Here is a 20835-nt window from a genome sequence, read left to right as displayed (position 1 = left end):
AGAAGGAATCTGTGAAACAGACAATATCACAGAATTATGACAGAAACATGACAGCAAATGACTGAAGTGTGTTCAGAGTGATCTGTATCAGGTGGATAATGCTGAGAGTGATGACTCAAAGCTCATGATATCACATGACGTGTACCAAGCTCTACATGAGCTGCCAGCAGATAAAGCATGTGGGTTAGATCATCTTAAACATGTCAGTATTCGGCTCCTTTGTTTTCCATTGATTTGACTGTCTGTGTGATTCAGGGCTTGTTGTCAGACTCAGTGTCTCACCAAACAAACACTTTATCATATTGAACTATTAAATTTGATTTTCAAAACAAAAGCTTCAAGCAAACAAATATTTCCACTGTGATATTTTGAATCCTAACATCTGTGAGCTTTGTCTCTTCACTGCATGTTGTTTCCAGATGTTCATTCAGCAGCGTCTCTCACAGTGAGTCCTGACAGAGTGCAACACTTCACCTCTGACTCTGTCTCACTGACCTGTGAGGGAAACTTCACTGAGTGGAGAGTGAGGAAGTTCTCTGAGGACGGCCGACTCTCTGACTGTAGGAGAATGATGACTGGATCCACATGTAACATCAACACATCAAAGTCAGATACTGGAGTGTACTGGTGTGAGTCTGGATCAGGAGAGTTCAGCAGTGCAGTCAACATCACTGTACAGAGTATGTTATTATACATTTACTTCTTGGATCTGAGTGATTTAGACGTCACATGAACATTTTTCCCAGCTTTGCTGTATGTGAAGAAATTCTATGTGGCAACACAAACAAAAATGAGAATTTCAGACAATTTCAGGCAACGAAGCATCAAAATATTCTTGGTTGTTGGTCTAATTTCTCTCGATTCTTTCATAATCCAGTTTGTCATAATTTGCCAACAGTATTTTTTATTTTCTCTGTCAGAATAAAACTCAAAAAAGCTCAACATCTCTGTCGTCACATTAGATGAACTTTTAATGTCTCAATTCAGAGAAATTTGGGAAACACGTCATGCAAAATAACACAAACATACAAACATTTACAATTTCACCTTTAACCATTCAATAACGTCACCGTCAATAATTTGACTCCTGCAGGGAACATCCCAACTATATTTCCAGTCCTCATAATCACTCAGAAAACCAGGTCTGCATGTAGATCAAGAGACACGACTCACAGCTTTTTCTCAAAGGTTTGCATCAGCTGGTCTGACTGAAACAATATGTTTGTTTTATTTTCACAGATGATGGTAATGGTCCTATCCTGGTGAGTCCTGTTCATCCTGTGACTGAGGGAGCTTCTGTTAGTCTGAGCTGCAGTTTGAAAACACAAAAAATACTTTCCAATGTGTTTTTCTATCACAATGACAAACTTATTCAAAATGATACCCGAGGGGAGCTGAAGATCTCTGCAGTGTCAAAGTCTGATGAAGGTTTCTACAAGTGTCAGTACTCAGGAAGAGAGTCAGCACAGAGCTGGATGTCAGTTAAAGGTGAGCAGAAACATTTCATGTGTTTCTGTAAATGAGTTTCATGACTGAGAAATAACATCATATCTCTTTAAATGTTTGAAGCCACCTGAGTCTATTTAGTCAGAACTTTTATAAAACTATTATGTAATATCTCTATATTGTCAGGTTTAATATCGTTGTGATTCAGGACTCATGTGTGGGACTCAGGTGAAAACAGCAGAGGATGTAATCAGTCAAAGTTTCTTTAATCAAACAAAGGATAATTCATTTAACACAACAGATTGTGAGCTTCGACTTGGTCAACAAGAACAAAACATAAATGAACCTAAACTTAAGGAGCGAGTCCTACAAAAACATCTTAACTGAGGTGAGAGAGACAGGCCAGAGGAGCGGACATAACAGCGTGAGGGCGACAGATCTGTGGGAGAGGAGAGAGCAGTTAGGGCAGGAAATCTGAGAGGGAATGTGACAAGACAGAGAGTGTTCATAAAGTGCAGCAACAATGACTTACTTGGAGTCCAGACTAGCTGGGTTTAGTGGATGAAGGCAGAGGTCTGTGGAAACTGCTGAAGGATGGGCAGGCAGGCAAGTGAGGAAGAGGCTCTGAGGGGGCAGCAGTGGTGGTGAATAGGGGGGTAATGATCCAAGGTGGCAGGCGTCTGACTGGAGGTGAATGATGGCATGAAAACGAATCTTGAAGCAGGAAGGAACTGAAACAAGGGGAAAATCTGTTAGCATACAAATCTTATTTTCCTAGAAAGGATCCCAGCAGACCTGCCTGGTTACCTCACTGACGAGCTGCAGTCATGTTAACTATCCATTAACATTTGGCTCACATCCACCGAGGTCTTCAAGGTCAACTTTATGACTCAATAAAAATCCTTATAACACAGAAACTATGATTCTTACAAAGGTGCTGTGTCTTGTCAACATATAGAAAATACTGTATAAAGATTTAAAATATCATTTGTTTGACCTCTGACCTCACTTTTACATTTCACATCTGCCTTTGTTGTCATGTTGAAACAAATCTGCCTTTGGACTTATTTGTCAACAGAGTGAGCTGCCTTAGCAGAGATTTGTGCTCTCAGAATGCTTCTTTTACATATTATTAATAATTAATTATTGTTTGTTGTTACAGTAACTGGACGCAGTTCATCTCCTGTGTGGTTGATGGTTGGACTGGTTTGTGGAGTCTCTCTCATTATTATTCTCCTGCTCTTGTTGTATCGCTGCAGACAGTCCAAGTGTAAGAGCCTCTTCTTTTCATGCTGTATTAGAGAGTTTATTTACTACATACACTTTAATTATTCACACATATACATGTATTCTGATCTCATGACACTAAATATCAGTGGAACAATTTATACATGACAAACATGTGTAATAACATTTGTCTCTTTCACAGATTCCTGCTTCACCAGGTTGGTAAAATACTTTTTATTATTATTTTAAACAAACATCAGTTACTTTTGAGTTTATTGTGTTTATTTCATGTTTTAGGTCGATCCAGTCTGAGAGTCACAGTCCGGGCTCCTCCACAAATCATGGAGTCAACCAGGATGAAACTCATGTGTACGACTCTCTTCAACATGGTCAGTATTTAAACTGATCTTTATTATCATTATTAATATTGACTTTTATTAAATCTCCATTAGCATGAACATTTCTTAGGTTCAGTTTGTGTTCAGCAGTTTTTCAAAGAACATTTAAAGATCTTACAGTCCTGGTTTTGACTCACACAGTGTTTCTGTTTTTGCTCTGATCTTTAGTGTAACTGTAATAAAATGATTAATGTGAGCCTGGCTTGTTTTTTTCTTTAGGTACTGCTGACGTCTATGAATCAGTCACACAAGTCACAAAGAGAAATGGTCAGTATATGTGCTGGAAATGACAGAAATACAATTTGTTTTTGATTTAATGAAACTAATTCGATGTGACATGTTTTTACAAACCTGTAAATAAAAATATGAACATTTCACTATTAGATACTTTATTAGAGAGTTTATTTACAATATTCTGTTTAATTATTCAAACATACATTCTGATCTGATGACACAAAATATCAGTGTAACATTTAAACATAATAATTATAATTTAAAGAATCTGAACAGTCTGATGAAGAAGACCAGCTCTGTTCTGGGACGTCCTCATGACCCAGTGGAGGTAGTCAGTGACAGGATGGTGGCTCAGCTGTCATCCCTGTTAGATAACACCTCCCACCCCATGCAGGTCACTCTGACAGCACTGAGCAGCTCCTGCAGTGACAGGCTGCTGCACCCACAGTGTGAAGGAGAGATTTAGGAGATCTTTCCTTCCAGCTGCTGTCAGACTCTACAACATACATCATCATATCGAAACACACATGCACACACTGGTGTCTGTACATATCTCAATGTGCAATACTCTATACCTGCTGCTACTAACATCCATCGACTGCACGATGAAATGCTGCTTTTTGCAGCTGCTACATCCAAATTGAAATTCTCTACTTTGTGTTGTGTAAATTTTTTTTCTTACTTTGTGATATATTATATTATTTAGTTTAGTCAGTTACTGTTCTTACTGTCTTTGAGCCACTGTGACCACTTAGTTTCCTCTGACATTAATAAAGTATTCTTATCTTATCTTACAGATTCATGCTTCACCAGGTTGGTAAAATACTCTTTATTATTATTTTAAACAAACATCAGTTACTTATGAGTTTATTGTTGTCAGGTCTGCTGTGGCAGATGAGTGGAGGCTGAGAATTAGGACCCAAGATGCAGGCAGCTGAGATGCAAATGAGTTTTATTCATAAAGTGGTGAAACAAACAGAAACAGCAAAGGCAAGGACGGAAACTAAGCAAACCTAAACTTAGTGATGGGTCCAGCAACACTGACGCACCGACGCTTGTATCAAGCTCACCTAGCGATGCCTGTATCGGTGCGTGCGTCGCTTTAAGAAAAAGTCACGTGATCGATACAGCTGCTGTATCGCTCATTGCCAACGCGCCAAACTGTGTTTAAAAGGTACCGCATCCGTGTCTGCCAACGGAATGAGTCGCCACCAAAAAACACAAAATTACTCTCGCAAAGATTAAAAAAAAACAAAAACATATCTCTCCAAAAACAAAATGGAGCCCGAAAGAAAAAGAAATGTTTCTGCTGTGCGGGATCATTTTGATCTTTTCAGTGCAAATAAGGTAACTGTTTGTCTGTCTTTGTTTCAGTGTAATCTATCAGAACAGGAAAAACAGCAATGTGACTTGAAGTGTAAATTATTTATTTCATTTTATGCAGGTTAAATGTCGCATCTGCTCTGCGTTTCTTACACAAACAAAAGCACCTCCTCAGTGTTTGGGCATTACAGAGCCAAACATGAAAATGAGGAGACAAACACACCCAGAATGAACACTGGTAGGCCTATATAGACACTGAACAGCTTTATCATCATTTTTTTTTTTTTAAATTAATGTGTGTTTTATTATTTTCAAATCAAGCAAGACTGTTCTGGACCAGGCAGTCCTGAATTTTATTATAAAGGACTGCCAACCCCTCAGTATTGTGGAGAGTGTCGGAGAGAAACATTCCAAGATCAGAGGATCCTTTAACGTACTGGGGGAACAGGAAGACATCTTATCTGAACCTTTTCCACCTGGCTTTACAGTTTTTATGTACCCCAGCTTCATCTGTGCCTGTGAGTTTTCCAAAGCTGGGGAAATGGTGTCAAAAAACAAAAAAAAAAACGCAATAGACTGAATGCAAAAACATTGGATAAACTTATTTTTCTGAATAGAAATTTATAATAAACTCTGAGTCAAATGGGTAATATTACATTCACAATACTTTCATTTTAATTTTCACTTAATGTCATTCACAATATATTTTAAAGATGTCTACAATATTTGCAATATAAAAGATATAAAATGATTCCATGGAAAATACAATACCTTACAGTGTATACAAGTATGACTAGGTCATTGATTCAGTGTCTGTTGTGAGTCTCAAGTAAGTTGCCTGCAATGATATTTAAGGTCCAGCAGGTGTCAGTATGGAGCAAAACAGCAACACTGTGTCAACGCAGTGTCGATGCAGTTTGGGGAATGTGCCGAAACGCTTCACGAGGCCTCATCTACCCATCACTACCTAAACTGGAAAATACTAAAAAAACCAAACCTGAGCCCTTAAATGGTGATGCAGGGAGACGCGGGGACGACACAGAATGATGCCGAGAAAGAACACAGACGAACCAGCAACAAGCACACGAGGACACACAGTATAAATACACACAGAGGGAAACGTGGAATGGCAAACAGGAGGAAGACACAGCTGAACCAAATTGACCTGATGAGACAGGAAAACATAAACTGAACACACTAACAGAAGACACGGACCTTCACAATAAAACAGGAAATGCACAGAGACACGGTACAGACACTAAACAGAGGGAACACAGAACCAAACTCTAGGAACTAAAAAGTCTAAACCCCAGTACACAATCAGAACAAACTAGAACAGAAGATCATAATAATGAAAAACACAAACCGCTGAGTCAAAAGACCGAGGACCATGACAATTGTGTTTATTTCCTGTTTTAGGTCGATCCAGTCTGAGAGTCACAGTCCGGGCTCCTCCACAAATCATGGAGTCAACCAGAATGAAACTCATGTGTACGACTCTCTTCAACATGGTCAGCATTTAAACGGATCTTTATTATTATTATTAATGTTGACTTTTAGTGGGGATAGGCTAATTGATCAATCTAAATTGCCCATAGGTGTGAATGCGGGAGTGAATGTGACTGCGAATGGTTGTCTGTCTCTGTGTGTGAGCCCTGTGACAGACTGGCGACCTGTCCAGGGTGTAGCCTGCCTCTCGCCCTATGACAGCTGGGATAGACTCCAGCACCCCTGAAGATAAGCGGAAGCGAATGGATGGATGGATATTGACTATTATTAAACCTCCATTAACACAAACATTTATCAGGTTCAGTTTGTGTTCAGCAGCTTTTCAAAGAACATTTAAAGATCTAACAGTCCTGGTTTTGACTCACACAGTGTTTCTGTTTTTGCTCTGATCTTTAGTGTAACTGTAATAAAATGATTAATGTGAGCCTGGCTTGTTTTTTTCTTTAGGTACTGATGACGTCTATGAATCAGTCACACAAGTGAAAAACAGAAATGGTACAGTATATGTGCTGAAAAGCACAGAGCAGTTAGAGATGAAACTTGTTTTTGATTTAATGAATCTAATTTCATGTGAAATGTTTTTACAATCCTGTAAATAAAAATATGAACATTTCAGGTTCAGATGAATATGATGACGTCACCTCATCTCTTATTGAGTTTAAAGATCTTAGAACTAAGAGTGAGTACACCAAAGTTCATTTTATAAAAAGAAAACCTGGTTTGGAAAGTTTTTTAATTAGTATGAAATTAATTTTGGGTGGGCTTATTAATATGAATTAGGTCCGGCGGCATTTTTCTCATGTTAGGAAACAGACATTTATTCAAATGTATTATTTTGTTCTTTTCATCTTTTTAAATCTGTGTATTTAGTGAGATTGCAAAACATTTAAACACCAAACAAATGAAGAATAAAAACATATATTCATCGTTCTTTGTAAGCTACATGTTTGCTGTGCAAGCCAAAGTAATCTATTACTGCCATTATTAGCATAACAACACATTACAGTGATATCAAAGTGCCACTGCGCTAAGAACCAATTATTAGTCTGGACCAAAGCTAAGTGGATAATAAAGCTGTATTTTACTCTAATTACTTCCTTCAATATTAAACTTGTCACTTGGACATTTCTGATTAACCTGAACAAAGCCTGAGCTTACATTACCTTGAAAAAGGATTAATACCTGTTGAACTTCTACACATTTTGACACCTTTTTTAAATTGAGATTTTCTGTGATAGACCAATACAACGTAGCACATAATTATGAACTGGTATGAAAATGATTCCTGATTTTCAAAGTTTTAAACAAATAAAAATCTGAAAAGTGTGGCGTGCATTTGTTTTCAGCCACCTGTACTCTGATATTCATCATTAAAATCCAGTGCATTCAATTACCTTCAGAAGTCACCTATTTACCTGCTCTGTGAAGGCCTCAGTGGTTTGTTAGAGAACATTAGTGAACAAACAGCATCATGAAGACCAAGGAACTCACCAGACAGGTCAGGTATAAAGTTGTAGATAAGTTTAAATCAGGGTTAGGTAATAAAAAAATATCCCAAGCTTTGAACATCTCAAGGAGTATTGTTCAGTCCATCATCCAAAAATGGAAAAAGCATGCTACAACTGCAAACCCAGGGTGATATCTAAACCCTGCAGGACACCAGCCTACCCCTGGTTTAGATCAAAGAATATTCTTGTGTTAGAATGGCTCAGTCAAAGTCCAGACCTAAATCCCATTGAGCATCTGTGGCAAGACTTGAAAATTGCTGTTCACAGTCTGGCTGAGCTTCAGCCATTTTGCAACAAATAATTGGCAAACATTTCAGTCTGTAGATGTGCAAAGCTGGTAAAGACTTGCAGCTGTAAATGCAGCGAGCGGTGTCTCTACAAAGTATTGACGAAGGTGGGTTGAAAACAAATGCATGCCACACTTTTCAGAGTTTCATTTGCTTAAAATTTTGAAAAACTATGGCCGTTTCTCAATTCTCAAGTACGCAAGTACGGACTCGCCGAGAACGCGAGCACGGACTCGTGATTTGTACAATTGGAACACCAGCGTACGTGATGATGTCACAGGTCCGGAGTTTCTACTGCCGTCCCCTCTTAATGTAACTGTGAGCAACATGTTATGAAGCTTAACTTTAATCACAGCCAAACCGGTTTACTCAGGAACAAATACAACACTCAAATAAACCAAACATTAACATTTGGAAGTGATCGAAGTGACTTATATATCATTTTTAACTGCAGTAGTGAAACCTCTAATAATAAAAATAGTGTACATGTACATACGTGTACATACCTTAATAAAAACAAGCAGGTGAGATGTTAGAACGCTTCTATTTTTATTTTATCAAGTCCACACCGACGCATGCTCGATAAAACGGGCGGAGCGAGAACACATCCAGGACTTTTTCGCGTTCTCGGCTTGATGCGTACTTCGAATTGGAACAGTACTTGGTCTCCGACTGATGACGTATCACGAGTACACGAGAACGCAAGTACGCACAAGTACGCATATTGAGAAACGCCCTATGTATCATTTTCATACCACTTCACAGTTATGCACTACTTGTGTTGGTCTATCACAGAACATCCCAATAAAAACATTTAAGTTGGCGGTTGTAAGGTGACAAAATGTGTAAACATTCAAAGGGTATGAATACTTTTTCAAGTCACTGTCAGTTTCATTTAGTCGAGTAACAGCATCACCGTACAAAACATACCATTGTTTCAAGTATCCCAGGTGAGGTGTTCATGATTTTTACTGATACAGAAGAAGATAGAGAAGTGTTTCAGCTTCACATGTTTTGCAAAAAAAAAAAAAAATCATCTTTACAACACAGAACTAATTACAAATGATAAGTTATGTGTCTGAGGCCAGATGTTTACATGAAAGTAAAATCAGATGATTTCCTCGTCCACACAGATACAGAGTCTGTCTGCGCCTTCTAAACAAATCCTATAAGGTACAGTAACATTACACACCTGTAAAGACTCAAACACAAAGCAGAACTTCACTTTGCATCAAGGGGAGACAATGCTTTTATAATAAACTTTATTGTTCTCCAACACAGGTGGGACAGGCATGAGGGGCAGCCAGTGACCCCTCACACACGTCCTTATGCTGATATCCAGGCAGGTTCTCAGTGTTTGTAGCTGCTGATTTATGCAGCAAGCATTTCCACAGTCCTCTGCAGCAGATTATAGAAACACTTCTTTTCTCAGCTCACGACAGAAGATCTACAGCTGGGACACTGTTAAGTGGTTCTATGTGAAAAATAGTTAAATATTAACTCAAACATGTTCTTGTATGTAAAACAGGTTCAAATGCATGAAATTATATTTGTCCTTTATAGTGGACATTAAAAAACACCACATGTATGAACGATAGTTTACATCTTAGAGCCCTGCTCTCAAAAACTGACTCAGATGTAACTGTCTGTGAAACCAGATTTAAGAAATAAGAACTTAAAGTTCACAAAACATGTCAAACAGACTCTCCTTCATGAAGTCCTCGTTGATAAAGTGCTTCACAGACCTGAACATTACAGCTAACAGCTGGATTTTCCTGTGTCAGTGCAGCTGGCCAAAAAATGCAGAACCACTTACTGCTAAAGAGACAGACGGTGAAAGCAGACAGTATATCCTCCGTTTTAATATAAAAGTCATTGTTGCAGCTGAGAGCAGCACAACAGTGACCCCATTAAACTGATGTTTAGTTTTAGTGTCCTTATTTTCACTGAGTTATTGGTTCTGCTATTAGTTACTTTACATAAACTGATGTGAGTCTTTTGACTGAAACGAACCAACTGACCTGGTGATGTGATGCTCTGTACTAACAGAAGATGGCGCTGAACATGTTTTTATAACTTTAAGCACTTATTTCTTAAATCCAGCTTCACAGTCAGAGTTACATCTGTGTCAGTTTTTGAGAGCTGGGCTCCATGATGTACATTAGCATTGATACATGTAGTGTTTCATGTCCCCTTTAATGCTGAACACCTGATGTGACATTTCCACACAATAACTCTGCTCAGTAACTGATTGTTTTACATGTTTTCCATCTTCCAGTTTTTGTGATTTGGTTCATGTAAACATTTCTGATGGTTTTATTTTCATCAAAATATTTTAATTTGCACTTAAGTTTGAACTCTTAGAGATTACACTCACTTTGTTTTCACAGACTTGTGACCATGACACAAAACTACAGAGAGAAGTGGATAAAATCTCATTGTTACTGGTTTTAGAAATGCTTTACAATAATAAAAAATACATCATTTAGAGTCAAAATATCATAAATGGTAACAAATATAACTGTTGTCTTCTGGTTACTCACAGTCCAAATCATCATCTGCATCAATGAATGTCAGTGAGGCGTCCTGAAAGTCGTCACGTCTCCTGTTCAGTTACCGTCTCTGAGAATCACTCTGCTCTCCAATCAAATCACTTTCTTCTGTTTATCCTCTGAGTTGCTCTTTGATGGTTATGAATCGTTGCTCTTCTTTAAACTGTGAAGTCGTTCCTGTACTTGGGAGACATTTCTCTTTTGTTCTGGTATCAAATTGCTTCGTGTTTGCTGAACGTAACCGTCTTTCTGTTCACCTGTCAAACTGTTGCTCATGTTTCCAGAGCAGCTTTTCTTCTGCTCAGACTTAAAAAATGTTCAATAAGTTTTGTTTTGTCGATTTGCCAAATTGTTGCTCAGTTATTGAGAATACCTTTTTTTCTGTTCTGTAGACATTAATTTGCTCTTGTTTAGTTGTCAAGTTGCTGCACAGTTGGTTTGAGTCGAAGTTAATCTCAGTTGACAGGTTGCTTTGCAGTTTTGAAAAAAAAAATTCTCCTCTGATAAGTTGTCAAACTGTCTTTCAGAATAATTTATTCTCAGTTTTCTGTTTAGACTTTTTCTCAGACGTCTGATTTTCGCCTCTTCTGTTCAGTCACTCATCTTCTGCTCAGACTGTCTGTGTGTGTGTGTGTGTGTGCGTGTGTGTGTGCGTGTGCGTGCGTGTGCGTGTGTGTGTGTATGTAGGTGCATGTGTGTGTTTCCAGCTATACCATACATAGACATGCGATCTTTCAATGAACTTAAACCGTGTGTATGAGGTTTGCAGAAAAGCAGAAATAAGCACCTTGCTAAACTATAAAAACAGGAACTTGTAAGAGGTCATGTCTCAAACAAACATTTAAAGGTGTGAAGTCTTGCACTTATAAAGAAACAGAACCTGGTGCTTTCCTAATGTATAACATAGCTCATCTCTGGACTAAGCTGCACTCTAAATAAAGCACATTTTGTCAGCACAGACACAGATAAAGGAAATAGTAGAAGGTTGAAAATAAATCCTCTGACTGTCTGGCTTTTTCTTCATAATGAAGCCATATTAGGACACATAAAGGCGATGATTATATATCTATATATTATAGCACAAATGACAATATAAAAAACATCAATTCCAACAAAATCTGCCTCTGTTTAGTTTTTCTGTTCATTTGTCCAGACTGACACTTCTTTTGCTCTAAGAAATAAGAACACAATGATCGGGACCATGTAAGCTACAACCCTATAATCACTTTCTGTCACCGACCTCTCAGCTAAACCTGTGTAGAGTCATCCCATAATAACAACTGGGGTTGCCACGATTCGTTGACTAGTCACGATCACGTCAACTAGCGTTAAACGCCAAAGAAGAAGAAGTCGTCTCCAGTATCGTAGCTGTGTCCAAACTCAGGGGCTGCATCCTTTGCAGGCCGCATTTGTAGGTCGATTACGTTACAGCAACGCAACGAAGACTGTCCAACTTCGAAGACTCTTCCAAATGTGTCCTTTTCCCTAGATTGGAAGGATGGGTCAGGTGTATTCTTTGTGGCCCAACCTAACCCAGAATTCATAGTGCGGCCCAGCCAATTCCAGTTTCCAAAAATGGCGGCACCTACTTTGTTTTAATATTACTCTTTCTGGGTCACAAAATAAACATTTAAGATATTTTCAGTCGAGAATGTAGCTGTGTAAACTTCAAATATCTGCTCGATTTATCAAGACATTACATATTTGCAAACGTGCTCCGACGTTTTCAGAGACGTCTGTTACCCACCAGCTCCTTAGCTGACTGGGAGGTCGAGGCTTTTCAAAACCCCCGTAGTCTTTCACTACTCAGGTTAAGCATGACATATACAGTAAGTCACTTAGATAACTTACAAATGTTGTAAAACAAGTGTTTTATGGAAGCCCGTTTCTGCCAAAACAAAGACGTTTAAACGTGGTGGAAAAGGGTCGACACCTATCCGGTTGTTAAGTGATGACGTGACGAATCCTACTTCCGGGCCTAAAGTAGTCTGCGTTTAATACGGCTTTTGTGTTGTTAACATGTTTAATGTTTTGTATTTTCTTCTATTTAATCTCAAAAAGCTCCTAAAACAGTCAGTGATCACTGTTGACCTCCCTCGGCTTTTATAACCGCTAATTATTTTATTTAAGCTCAGTTTTTAAAACCTTAGGATGTAACTACAGCCCAGCCCATGCAGCAGTATATAAATGACTAACCTCGTATTGTGGATGGATTATCTCAGTTGTTCTCCTGGCTGAAGTTTGGTCCTTTTACAGCTTCCTGCCATGCGATTACATTTGCTCCTGACCACCGAGAACACTCACGTTAACTTTTATTGAGTGGAAAAAAAGTTAGCTTGTTTATATTATGCTAACATAGCTGTGTCGCTAGCGGTCACGTAGCACATCATTATATACCAGCTAGCCAAACTTCAGTAACCCTACAAACGTTACTGTTGTTTAGTTTTCTGTCTTCATTTATGTTGGAAGTGATAACAGAGCTGTACGTTTTAATTTGTTTCCAAAACCCCGCAGTCAGGACATGCTATATTGTATTTAGATAGAAGCTAGTGAGCTAACTTCCTGCTAACTTCTAACTCCGTTAAATGTCATAAATTCCGTTTTCATGGATGCCTGGATGTTAAACTCAATTGTTACACCTAGTAGAGCAGAACGCTGATCATTTTATTAAAGATGAAAGACTTTAGACAGTTTTTCAACTCTCAGTAATGCAATAGTGATCGTTTGATATATGGACCTGCAGCGGAGTTTAGACCCAGACACGGCCAGTGATGTCAGACTTAACGACCGGATTGTAGCTGAGCTGGTTTTCATTGAGCCTGCTCCTTTGCCTCCCTGTGCTCCTGCTCTCAGGGCAGCTGTGGTCCAGCCATCCCATACACCCAGTTCCTCAGGTGAGGGGGGCTAGGGCCCAGTTGATCCCTGCTCCAGTTCCCAGGCCGGCTGAAGCTCTGCTAGTCCCTGCACCCGTACCTGTTCTTCGGGTAGGGACAGCAGCTGCCCAGCCGTCGCCGGTGCCTGTTCTGGTTCCCAGGGTGAGGCTAGCCAGGACACAGCCTACCTCTGCACCCGTACCTACTCCGCGGGTGGGAGCAGCTAGTGCGCAGCAGGCCCCTGCACCTGTTTCTGACCCCGCTGGAGGCTCAGGTGGGCCCGTCCAGCAGTTTTCTTCAGGTTCCGTAGGCTCAGAAAACCTAGCTCAGCCATCTGCTCATCCAGCACCTCACCCACCATTACTACCATCGTTACAACAGTCAATACATCTTAAACTTCTATCCATAGCTCAAACATTAGCTCACCTATCAGCCCAGTCACCAGCTCCGTTACCTCCTCAGTCATTTAGTCAGCTGCCTGTACCTGCTGGAGGGTCCAAGGGGCCTGTTCAGCCTTCTGCCTCCGCTGGAGGGCCCGAGGGGCCCGTTCAGCCACACCGTCTGGTCCTGCCTCACCTCGTCCTGTCCGGCCTTCAGCGTCGCCGTCGTTGCTTTTCGCACGGTTGGCCTCCTGACCTAAAATGTTCTCAACTGTTGTGCTGTCGACCTGCAGGCCGGCACCCTGAACCCTTTCGAGACCGTTACCTGGGCCCCTGCGCCTTTCATGGACTTTTTGTTTGTTTCATTTTGAACTGTTCCTAGGCCTCAGTGCTGTTGGTCTCTGGCTCATGTTTTTGGTTTGTCTCGAACTATGTGTTGGTGTGCCTGGGTCATTGACCCAGAGTTTTGAGTTTTCATTATTATAGTACTTTGGTTTTTGCCTTTATTTATCATTTCTAGTCTTTTGGTTTCTTTGTCAGAGTTGTGCCTTCTGGGTTCTGTTCTGTTCCATAGTTGCTGTATCCTTGTGTCAAGTCTGCGTCTCTGTGTTATGTTTCCTGTTTTACTTTGAAGGACCTTGTCTTTTTATATTGTCTTTCCAGTGCGAGCCCCAGCTTGGACAGTCTCGGTCGTTGTGTCCTTGGGCAAGACACTTCACCCGTTGCCTACTGGTGGTGGTCAGAGGGCCCGGTGGCGCCAGTGTCCGGCAGCCTCGCCTCTGTCAGTGCGCCCCAGGGTGGCTGTGGCTACAACATAGCTTACCATCACCAGTGTGTGAATGTGTGTGTGAATGGGTGAATGACTGGATATGTAAAGCGCTTTGGGGTCCTTAGGGACCAGAAAAGCGCTATATAAATACAGGCCATTTACCATTTACCATTTTCTTATGTTAATGTGTCTGGTTTTGCTTCCCCTGTTTCATTAAGCCTGGTTTGCCCCAGCTGTGTTTCCCTCCTGTTACCCATTCCCTGACTGCTCCCTCTGTGTATTTAAGCCTTGTGTTTCCCTGTATCCGTGTTGTGATCTACCCGCATTCATGTTGTGTGTTCTGTCTGCCTGCGTAAGTTTATTTTGTATTTTAGTTCAGTCAGTTTTCTGTTTTGTCGTCCACCATTAAAGCTGTATTTAACTTCACCTTTTGCTTCCGTCAGTGTGCATTTTGGGTCCTTTTCCTGCCTGCACACAGCCTTCACATGGCACTATGATCTTGTCTTTATTTTTAGTTAGCACTTACCTTAAACACTTGAAGCTGTAAGCTAATGATAGTTATATAAGAGCAGATGCATGCTGATGCAATAAGCTGTACGTTTTACGTCCAATTGCTGCATAAAAAAATAATGTGTGACTAGTCGACTATCAAAATATTTATTTGTGACAGCCCTAATAACAACTATGCATTCAGAATTTTTCCCTATACAGTATTATACTATTATACTAAACAACAGTAAACTGGTCTGTTTCCTGGCATCATCTGATGTTTTTGTAAAATCTTTGGTTGTGTTGTTCTGTTTTTCTGCTGCTCTCTGTAAAATTATTCAAAGACAGTTTTGGTAATGAGCTGGATTAGATCCTAGAAATATGTCACTGCAACCCTTTAAATATGTGTTATAAAACCCTCCACTCTTTACTGTTTTATCTTATATGTGGGAAAATGTTTTTTCATTCATTACAACATTTATTGCTTGACTTTGTTTTTGTTTAAATTCTCTTGCCTAATAAATTATATAAATTCAGTTTGTCAGTAAAACTGTGAGAAATAAAATCCTTGTTGTTTGAAAGAGCTGACATTGTTGTTCTTTGGTGTTTTTGTTTTTCATGCCTCTAAGCAAACTTATAAGCAGCATCCTGCAGTAACCATAGCAATCTTTTTTCAAATCGAGCCTACTTTTTTAAATAAAAGTGTTTTGTTTCTACTTTCTTACTGCAAAATTTTCAAGTTATTTATTTAGCCTACTTTTGTTTCTGGCCCGAGTAAATACAAAGTAAAGTCATAGAGGAAAAGGTTAAAAAAATAATAATCAAATATGTGTCAACAAATCATTTAATCATAAGTTGAGTTTTGACTGTTTGCAGCAATTAAGCCTCTGAAATAATCCTCGTCTTAAATCTGGAAGATTTAAGGTTCAATAATTTAGAAATAATCTTACTGCTGATGCAGCAGACGTCAGTGCACTTAAAACGTTTCCTCTGGATCACTTTTGTCTCCTTACAGGATTAAAATGATCGGCGATTGTTTGTATGAAAGAGCATATCATTTCTTATACAATATACAGGTCACAACACTGATATCACAAACATGCTGTTGTAATTTTTATGTTTGTCTGAAACAGGTCTCTGTTGTAAATGAGACATTATGTATCAGTTACTGCAGGCGACGGCAGTTCAGCACTAAAGGGCCACTTTTTTCTCATAAATTTGCCACTTTAATGTCGAAAAATGTTCCCTTCTTGTTTTCCTCATAGAAATGATGAATAAAAAAAAATGTATTGGAATAACCGACACAAAGATGAAACAGTATTACTATTACTTATATGATTTGCCATGATAAAAGCATTTGTAATGCACAAACCTGCCCAAAAGCATTTGTCCACATTGTGTCAGCATCTCTAAAATGAGTTGAGATACGTGAAAATGTCTGAGGCCACATTTGAACTTTGGGTCTTTGTTGGAAAATAAGGAAAAAATCACAAAGTCACTGAATCTTTTTCTGCAGCCATGAAAGTTTAAATGGTTTCTTTTCAGTCCTTCAGGCTCAGAGCTGAATTTTGAGGAGCCAAACTGACTGTAATGCTGATTGGTCCAAAATGACTACATACTTATTAAACTATAACTTAAAAAACTATAATAAGTCAGCTGGTACTTCATTAACACAAGTTTTTAAAACTAAGACTGAGACAAAGAGGCCTACTACACCTGCTGCATGGCCTTTTATTACCCAAGCACCTCCCACTAACACTCCCACTATTCCCAGCACTGCTGAACCTCTGAGGGACCTCAGAAATCCCAAACACTACATTATGTTGTTGATTTTTTACTTTGTTGTTGTTTGTTTGTGTATACAAAGGCTCACAGGCTAACCTATAAAGCTATACCTGCTATACTATACTATGTTGAGGTGGTGTGTGAGATCATCTGTAACTAACATTCACCACATTCATACTCCAATGGATGCATCTGACAGCAACGTGCGGTTAGTATCTTGCTCAAGGATATTTGGCATGCAGACTGGAGCAAACAGGGATCGACCATCGACCTTCCAATAAGCAGGTGACCTGCTCTGCACCTCACAGATCATTTGGTTCCTTTTGTCAGCGATGGTGTAGGTGTGACGTTGGGTCGTTGCTGTGGCACAGAGACCCTCAGAAACTGGGTTGGCAACTCATTTTCCTGAGAGGCCACATGAGAACCAAGAACTGTTGTAAAAGCCACACAAATAAGCTGAACTCATTTCTGCTAAAAATTAATTTGATCTTTTTATAAACTGTCCCTTCACTGTTCACTGTTATTACACTGCACTGTTTTAGGCAGCACTGCCAACATGTGTCCAAATACACAGTGTGTAGTCAAACTCAACAACTTGAAAACTTGATGAGATGTTGAGCATCAAATGCTGGACTCTGAATGTTCATAATAAGTGACTTTATTTACAGAAGTGACACCAGGTGCTTTAAACAATGGTGAAGGGAAAGGGAGCTCCAGGGAATCCAGGGAAGGGAAACACATCCAAATCAGAAACACGACAAAGGAAGCAAGAGATACTGTGAGAACCATAGTTACAGTAACTAAGGTAAGTACAACAATCCAGCAAAGACTACAGCTCAGCCACCACCTTAAGCATCGGATGAGGATGATGAGCAGCAGTTGCTTTGGCCAAAGGCAGGAACCCGGAGTGGTGCACCACCCAGGTGGAGAGGACAGCAGGAGAGAGAGAGAGAGGAACAACAACAGCACTGACAGGAAGTCAGAGAGGACTGGAGGACCATGACATCAGTTTCTGCATTAAATTTAAAGACATTAAGATCAAACCGCAAAAATGACAATACAGAATAGCTACAGTGCTGATATGTGTGTGAAGGGTTGGTGGTGGTTACTGTCGGTTCTGCCACAGGTTTATTTTTAATCTACTGAACGACCTCATTTTCATCTCAGCCACATAGAAAAGAGGAAATGCAGCCTGTGGTTTGAGCCAACAGTGTTTTTCTGTAGCAGTGTCTTATTTTAAGCCATCAGTATCCAGCAAACATAAGGTCCTAAAGCACACTGCACTTTATTGTCCTCTTCATACCCTGATGAGGACAATACTTTATAATATTAACATGTCAGAAAGATGTAAAACTTTAATGATTGAGACCATGAACATATGCAGAAAGTGTTTAAACTCTGACCTGTAGATCAGACTGTGACAGGAAGGATCACTTCTCAAAAAGACGTGAATGATGGAAAATATTGTGTAAACATTGTTATTTGTATAACTGCAAGTTCACACAGAGCTGCAGTCTTATCTGCACTGAAACAAACCTCAATGATCTTTAGTTGTTTTCTTCATCAGCCTGCAGAGTTAAAATGAGGAAGAACAATTCATTATAGAAACTGTGCTTTAACTGCTACATTAACTATTTGCAGGTAATAAAGTAAAAGAAAAAACTTACACATCTTTACTGTAACAGTGTCAGAGCTGACAGGTGGGGAGGTCCAGATTAGGAAGAAGAAATTAGAAGAAGGAAAGAGATTTAAAAAAAGAAAAGAAAAAAGAGGAAATGACACAGAAAACAAACAGCACCTGAAAGAGAGCAGAAGGAAGACGTAGGCCTGAGGACAGGGCCCAGGGCTGTGATCACATGCACATAATATACAAGGACAAACAACCATCCACATCAACCCACTGCTCTAAAACACTTCAAAAACTCTGGTGTGAATGTGGTGCTGTCTTATTCTTGTTATCAAACCTCAGTAAGTGTAAAGAGGAACTGGAAGTTTGATCCAGTTATAAGTGAACAGTTCAACATGTGGTTTGTTGCAATGCTTTGTGCATTTTCTCAGCATGCTTTCAAGATTTAACCGGTGGCGTCCACATATGTGGACATCACATTTTGGCTTGTCTAGACCACAATACTAAATTTTGCTCTACAAGGACCTGATATCCACTCACGAGGACATTTTACTGCCACTGTTCTATCGAATTTTCAAACGAATGTCTCCATATGTGGATATCAGGCCCTGTACAGCAAAATCAAGTAAAAAGTAATTCTTTGTTTTTACATTCATCAGGTCCCAATCAGCCCAAATAGCAAAGAGAAATAAAAATGCTATGAAAGAGTTCAGGTCTTCGGAGGTTAAAGTTACTATGGCAACATGAGTAAAAATAAAGGTGAAAGTCTTTCAGGAATAATTATGATAAGATCCATCTACAGTCATGTTGTAGGTAATACACCACAGTATCTTCTGATATATTAGTCCACACATCACTGAATCATTTGGACAGACAGATTAACATTTGTGGAATCACACAGTGTTTAAGTCTCAGTTATTTATTTATGTTGACTGGAGGGTGTAGGTTGAAACTTTTGTGATCTTGATAGAGACCATATAGAAGATGTTGTGATGACCCACAGGTAAGTCTCTGTGTTCCTGTGATCAGTTATCTGTAACTCAGTTTTCTTCATTTGTTACCATCGAGGCCTGAAACCATCAGCTTCATAATAAAGGTCACCTTTGTTTGGTAATCTGAGTCCTGCTTTGCATGGGTGGCTGTAGCTCAGGCGGTAGAGCAGCTCATCTACTGATCGGCAGGGTGTTGGTTCAATTCCTGGCTTCCACTAGTCTGCTTATCACATATCCTTGGGCAAGATACTAACCCCAAATTGCTCTCCGAGGTATCCATCGGAGTATGAATGTGTGTGTTTGTCAGAAAGCACTAAAAAATATGCTAGTATGAATGGGTGAATGCACAAGTTGTGTGAAGCACTCAGAAGAGTAGAAAAAGTGCTGTATAAGAACCATTTACCATGTGGGTCTGCTTTTTGAACTGACTCTGAACACAATCACATGATCTTGGTTGGTAACATGTGGTGTTCAACACAAACATCATTATTACAGTGTTTCAATCATTATTTCACATCATCAGTTTGTTTTATTTTATTGTGTTTACATGTAGTCAGAGGCTAAGGTCAGTGTGCATCTGTACATACATGTCAAAGCAAGACAAAGAACAGTCTGCAGAATAAATGAGTTCCTGCTTTACTTTGAAATGACAACACATAATACATTTATCTATGAATTTAATTGTTACTTTAGTTGGTGAAACATAAAGGTCTTTAGTCTCACTTCAGCCACACACTGAGTCATTTCCTGTGTTTGGGTCTCCATCAAACTTAAAACCAGAATTTAACCACAAGGTGAAAACTTTCACAGGTCTGAGGTCAAAGGAGCCTTTTCACTATATTACTGCATGATGATGTTTCAGCTAAGAGTCAAATAAAATAAACACATTTTAAAGCAGCCTAAAGTAAGAATTAACTTTAATTCATCTGTTAAACAATCAAAAGGAGAAAAAATAAAATTTAAAAAGGCTTTAGTGAAAATACAGGCACCAAAGTAGAAAAGCTGTTTTGGTATATTCACTCTCAGTGACTCCCAGTCTGCAGAGACCTGCCAGGAGACAAATATTAGTGAATATTGCACCCAAAAAATACCTCAAAAGGGCAAAACATACTTACATGAAGCAACACAACAGCTTTGTATATTATAGAGAAAGGAAACAACACAACACAAGAAACAAGCTTCTATGTTTGCAGTGGACAGGAAATATAAAGATGTCAACCAACTGCTGCGGTCAAAGCTACAGGAGCTGTTTAAGTTTTGTGTGCAAGGGCAGGAAGCACAGAGAGACCAATCAGAATAAGAGCCTGTAGAAAAACTCTTGTCATGTCTATGTTAAACACAACTTCTCCTTTATCTGTAAAGTAAAACTGTTTGTGATTATCTGTGGATCAGAGTGCAGCAGGCTGGATGTGACGATGGGGCACTCTTTGCTCTGC

At 39.4% G+C, this 20835-nt stretch overlaps 1 protein-coding gene and 1 long non-coding RNA gene across 2 annotated transcripts in view; both read left to right on the top strand.

Moving 5' to 3' along the window:
• The window catches only part of LOC116311487 (basement membrane-specific heparan sulfate proteoglycan core protein-like), a 681374-nt gene that overhangs the window by 609623 nt on the left and 50916 nt on the right, over positions 1–20835 (top strand). The gene's annotated exons all lie outside the window — the stretch shown is intronic.
• Positions 572–3319, top strand: LOC120439063. Its single transcript, XR_005612349.1, has 5 exons — positions 572–680; positions 1240–1488; positions 2609–2891; positions 2971–3062; positions 3291–3319. It is a non-coding gene; the product is annotated as an uncharacterized LOC120439063 (long non-coding RNA).

The sequence above is a fragment of the Oreochromis aureus genome, linkage group 3, assembly GCF_013358895.1.
Source record: "Oreochromis aureus strain Israel breed Guangdong linkage group 3, ZZ_aureus, whole genome shotgun sequence".
NCBI lineage: Eukaryota > Metazoa > Chordata > Actinopteri > Cichliformes > Cichlidae > Oreochromis > Oreochromis aureus.
The sequence above is the reverse complement of the archived record's forward strand: the minus strand, read 5'-3'. Positions and strand labels throughout refer to the sequence as shown.